This window comes from Coregonus lavaretus, assembly GCF_964263955.1.
Source record: "Coregonus lavaretus genome assembly, chromosome: 25".
NCBI classification, from domain to species: Eukaryota; Metazoa; Chordata; class Actinopteri; order Salmoniformes; family Salmonidae; genus Coregonus; species Coregonus lavaretus.
Window position 1 is genome coordinate 20,115,863 of NC_140012.1, and position 6,000 is coordinate 20,121,862.

At 45.0% G+C, this 6,000-nt stretch overlaps 1 protein-coding gene across 1 annotated transcript in view; it reads left to right on the forward strand.

The window, feature by feature from the left end:
- The window catches only part of cacna1g (calcium channel, voltage-dependent, T type, alpha 1G subunit), a gene marked incomplete at both ends in the record, with an annotated part of 252,992 nt that overhangs the window by 85,294 nt on the left and 161,698 nt on the right, over nt 1–6,000 (forward strand).

Below are 6,000 nucleotides of genomic sequence, written 5' to 3' on the forward strand. Positions count from 1 at the left end.
GGGGTTGGGTTAAATGTGGAAGACACATTCCAGTTGATTGCATTCAGTTGTGCAACTGACTAGGTATCCCCCTTTCCCAAATAAATAATATATCCCCTGTTCTCTCTTGGGTTTACCCACCCTTTCTTACAGATGTCCAGAAAGATAGGCACAACACACACATCTCCGCTGCGGACTGTTGGTTGCTAAGCAATGCTGTTTCCGGAGTCCTGGACTCGGCTGAGCATCCCAAAGTCTCCGGCACAGTCACATCTCTATCACCGTGGAGTCAATAGCCTTGACGATAAGGCAGTTCTGTCCTGTTGGTACACTACTACACACAACTGTAATTTAGCCTGGCTGGGCTGCAGTCAAGCTGTAATTCCACATAGCTCCTACAATGATAAAACATGAGGCAATTGATAGTGAGAGATAAAAAAATAAATACATATTTGCGTGACGAATAATAAACCCAATGTTTATCCACAATGTAATGCTTATTTAAGTGAGGAGAGAAGAAGAGTGAGCGAGACTGCATGGATATAAAGAGTGAGATAAAAGAGAGAGAAACTGCAGGATGGGCGCCCCAGGCTATTTAAGGCACTGTAGATGATGGGACTATTAGTTACATCGACTCACAGCCATTGTCTGGCTTTATAGCGTAACATTCGGTGTTTACCCTTAAAGCATAGAGCATAGAAGCACAGGTGGGTGACTGACTTTGTTTTGTTAAGAGGGAGAGAGGAGGACGGAGAGAAGAGATGAGGCCTAAGGAGGGAAAGAATAGCAGGCAGATTATAATGTGTCGACATGCTTTATTATCTGAGACTGGGTTTAGGTGCACAGTGACATTCACATTTCTCTAACTATACCGCATCTCTTCGAAGCTATAGTAACAACACTACTTTCCATAACACTATAAAACACAATATGCATATACACTGAATGGTAACGTTATAATGCATCTGAGAGTGTGGAATAAAATCAACGGCAGTTTGATGTTCCTCATCTCTTGAGAGGTAGGTTGTCGACTTCCTCTCAGTCGACTTCCTTTCAGAGAGCATTCCAGAGGTGAACTAGCTGTCAGTCTGGAATGAAGAAAGGAGAGCGTCCAAAATAGTATGTTTCAAAAAAGTGTTTCAAGAGAAAGATTTAATGAAGTAGCACGTAGCAATGTGGACATCAGAGAACTTCAAAGTTAGAACTTCTTACACTTTGTCCTGTGTGTTTAACGTTGAGGTCTGCACCTGTCTCTTTCTCTTTCACACACACACGCATTCCCACACACACAGTAAATCTTTCATGAGAATACTCCCTCCTTTTCTCTCCTCTCTATTCTATCTCTCTTTTCATTCTGACACGTTCACAGCTTTCCCCCCAAGCGGGTTCATCTCTGTCAATCCCTTCACAAAAAGATGGGGAGAAGCTGGCAGAAACAGAAAGTGAGAGAAAGAAAATGTTTGAGAGAGAGATGTGAGAGGGCTTTGAGAAGTTTTCAGCGGCGTTGAAGGGGTGGAGAGGGAGGAAAGGAGAGGTTGAGAGGGAGGGGAAGAGATAAGGTTATCTGCAGGGAGAGGTTGTTTCTGGCCTATATATTATTTTCAGGAACTTTTCCCTGCTCTTCTACTTGCGGGTTTAAGGTGTGTGTTTCTGAAGCTTTGAAAAGCTTGGCCTCTGAGGTACAGAATGTGCATACATATTGCATACTATATCAGAGAGAGAGAGATAGAGAGAGAGAGAGAGAGAGAGAGAGAGAGAGAGAGAGAGAGAGATAAAGAGAGAGAGATGAGAATGTAGAGAGAGAAAGAGAGAGAGAGAGATAAAGACAGAGAGAGATGAGAGGAGAGAGACAGAGAGAGATGAGAGGAGAGAGAGAGAGACAGAGAGAGATGAGAGGAGAGAGAGAGACAGACAGAGAGAGAGGGAGATAAAGACAGAGAGAGATGAGAATGTAGAGAGAGAAGAGATATTCAAGAGAGCGATGGCAGCAGCCCTCTTGACTGTTTTCGGAGGCCATTTTGTAATCGCCTCGGCAACGATTTCCTATCCAGAAACATTAGACTGTGAACAGCTCCAATTAGACCACAGTTCCACTATTTCATTCTAACTCCTTTCTCTGAGAAACAAATGTGACAAAACACTAAATCCTCATTTGCCACCTCTCGTAGTTCTCACCCCATCCCTCTCTGCCTTTCCCCATCCCTATTTCCCCCATCCATTTATCCCCCCATCCCCTTCTCCCCATCCCTCTCCACCTCTCCTCTCCCAATCCCTCTCCACCTCTCCTCTCCCAATCCCTCTCCACCTCTCCTCTCCCATCCCTCTCTACCTCTCCTCTCCCATCCCTCTCTACCTCTCCTCTCCCATCCCTCTCTACCTCTCCTCTCCCATCCCTCTCTACCTCTCCTCTCCCATCCCTCTCTACCTCTCCTCTCCCAATGCCTCTCTACCTCTCCTCTCCCATCCCTCTCTACCTCTCCTCTCCCAATGCCTCTCTACCTCTCCTCTCCCATCCCTCTCTACCTCTCCCATCCCTCTCCACCTCTCCTCTCCCATCCCTCTCTACCTCTCCTCTCCCATCCCTCTCTACCTCTCCTCTCCCATCCCTCTCCACCTCTCCTCTCCCATCCCTCTCTACCTCTCCTCTCCCATCCCTCTCTACCTCTCCTCTCCCATCCCTCTCTACCTCTCCTCTCCCATCCCTCTCTACCTCTCCTCTCCCAATCCCTTTCTCCTCCTATCACTCTCTGAGGTATTGAATGTGAACATGCCTCGAAGACAAATGCAACAAAACCACTGAATCTTCATTTCCCCCCCCTCTCTCTTCACATCTCCCCCCTCCTCGCTCCCCTTCTCTTTCCATACATACCATCCCTCCCTTCCTTTTCTTCTCTCCTCTCCCACTCCTCTCTCTTCCTCTCCTCCATGTGAAACAGTCTACTGCCTTCATCTCTCTCTCCTCCCCCATGTTCCAACCCAAACTCCCAGCCTGCCCTTTTCAGGAAGTTCTAGACAGACAGACACAGGTTTTAAAAAGGGTACCCAAAGTTTCATGACTTCACAGCCCAGTGGTTCCGCCTCTGCACAGGGATTGGCTATTGCATGTCACCACACTTGTCTCCTCCCCACCTATCCATCAAACCAGGGGATGATGTCATGTTTTCACTGACTCATTCAAAGAGGGGAGAGATGAGAAAATAGGGTGCGGTGTGAAAGAGGATAGTGAGAAGAGACTGAGGAAAGATAGACAGAAGAGAGAGCGAGAAAAGGGAGGAGAGAGGGAAGAGAAAAGTCAACCCTGGCGTAGTCTGACAGTGAGAAGTACTCTGATCCTGAATCAAACATGACCGCTCTAAACTGAGAGAAAAACATATTGAGATGAAAGATAGAAAACAACAAGCTGAGTGAAAGAGTGTAGCCTCCTTATTGACCAGCTAAGGAAGACTCTGACTAATGTCTGTCATAATAAAGCGTTTAAATGATAGATCTGACTGAGCGAATGCTTTTTTTATTTATGGATGAAGTGTGTTTACAAGAACTCATGGGCAGAAAAATGACAACACTGTGAGTGAAAACAGCATTTCATCCCTAGTGATATGAAAGTTTACCCAAACCCTTAATCTAAAGTTTCTTCTCCATCACATTCTATAGTCATGTTTCTCTCTCTCGTGCTCTCGTTCTTTCCATCTCTCTCCCTCTCTCTTTCTCTCTCTCTAACAGTCTCTCTCCCTCCGTCTCTCTGTTGTTTCTGATGATTGTATGGACTTGTTGTTTGTGTCCTGGTGTGTGAGTCCTGGTGTGTGAGCAAGAGTGGGAAGGAAGGAGAGATGGATGGAGGGAAGGAGATTAAGGGCTTGACAATTGTTTTCCCCTCGTTAAAGGACTAGATAAATGTGTGTGTGTGTGTGTGTCTGAGGGGACCCCCATGAGGGAAGAGTGCTGTACAAGAATACACTGGAAGGTGTTGATGAGAGTTTGATCCTGCTTTCTCTGACGAGGCTGTGGGTGTGTGTGTGTATGTGTGTGTGTGTGTGTGTGTGTGTGTGTGTGTGTGTGTGTGTGTGTGTGAGGTGACAGAGCTTGCTGTCAGAGAGGGCTTTGACAGAGCATATCCCTGTGTGTCTGATCTAATTGAAACCATCCCTCAGGGCTTCATCATTTGTTTATGTGCTGACACCATCAAGGTGTTCTCTTTGTGTGTGTGTGTGTGTGTGTGTGTGTGTTTTCTCCTTTCATCTCTTGCTGCGTGCCTCACTGTATAACATTTTGATTGGTGATCCATTTCTTCTGTGTGTATAACGTCTCCACTGTGGAGTAGGACATCCCTATGAACCAAGGATGGGCAACTTTGATGGGGGTGGGGGCCCAAACAATTATCCCTAGTTTCCCACTTGGGAAGTATCAGAATCAACCAATAGGAAGCTCTACGCGAATAACTTATGTTAATTTTAACTCAGATATTCCGAGTTTCCGATAGCACGTGAAAGGGGCATTATACAACTATATTGCTCTGGTGCTGTCTATTGAACATTTGCTGTAAAAATGTGGTAGGTTGGTTTGCTGTTCTCCTGGTCTGCCCATCTCTCTTTCTGTCCACTGTTGGAGCTGTAATATTTTACATTTTAGTCATTTTAGCAGACACTCTTATCCAGAGCGACTTACAGTTAGTGAGTGCATACATTTTCATACTGGCCCCCCGTGGGATTCAAACCCACAACCCTGGCGTTGCAAGCGCCATGCTCTACCAACTGAGCTACACGGGGCAGAAATGAGTGTGTCAACCCCAGGCCATTGATCAACTGCTGATTAGCCAGACAATATGTACATTATTAATGTGAGTGTGTGTATGTGTGTCCAGTATTAATGTATCTATCTGTGTACATTATTAATTTGTCCCTACTCTGATAGGTCAGTGTATGCATTATGAATGAGGATAATCACCAGGCCAGATGCCAGTGGTGACATAGTGACACCACACATTTCATCGCTAGCCCTAGAGGGGAAAGTTGCTCTGTTTAGAAAGTTGAAACTATTAAATATGAAAACTATTAACTATGAAAACTATTCTACATAGAATACAGGCATATGTAGCGAATTGCCATGGGGTTGCAGTTTGGTGTGTGTGTGTATGTATTTACCTGCTGTGTGTGTGTGCGTTGGTGTGTGTATAAAGCGAGTGATGTAGTATAATTTCCTTGTCAAACCATGACAACAATACAGTCATGGGTGTCTAGTCTCTTTGTTCTGCTTTTCCGTCAGTTACGGTAACTAGGGCTGGCTGTTGCCGCCAGGCACTCTTTTAGTTTTTTGTTTCCTGTTGGTGATGATGCGTTTCCTCTCTTCCTATTCTTTGGTGTGTTGCGTTTCATTAAATCCCTTTGGTTTATTATTGTGTATGCAAGTAACAATATTTCCTTTGGATGTTGGAAAAACTGTGTTTCCTTTTGTATTTAGACCTGCGCTCCAGGTAGATGTTTCCCATAGGAACAGAATCTAGGATCAGCTTATCTTCCCTCAAACCTAACCTGAACCATTAAGGTGAAAAACACAAAACTTGCTATAGATCAGTGTCTTCATCCCACGTCGAGCACTGCACCTGCTGTGGACCCAGTCTGACCCCAGTGCATTGTGGGTTGGTGTGATGGACGACTGGGCGTTCTCTAACGGAATAAAAAAATGACAGGTCGTTTGTCCTAACACAGCAAGGGCACACGCACGCACATGCACACACACTGGGATGACAAACGATGTTAGTGTTTAACATAATTAACTGGGGTGAGGTGAGGTTACTGACTGTGTTGATCTATAATCTCTAGCTTTCACAGCATATTGTGGTGTGTCTTTATTCAATCAGGCGCAGGTTAATCTGTTTTTATAAATGGTTGTTTACCCTCCATATTGATTGTGCTCACATCATTGGCTTCAGTTCATCCTCTAACCAGATTCAGAATGCTCAGGTAGACGCTGTGGTCAATAAAATATATGTCCAATACAACAAACTGTCTTTACATTTAGAAGTGA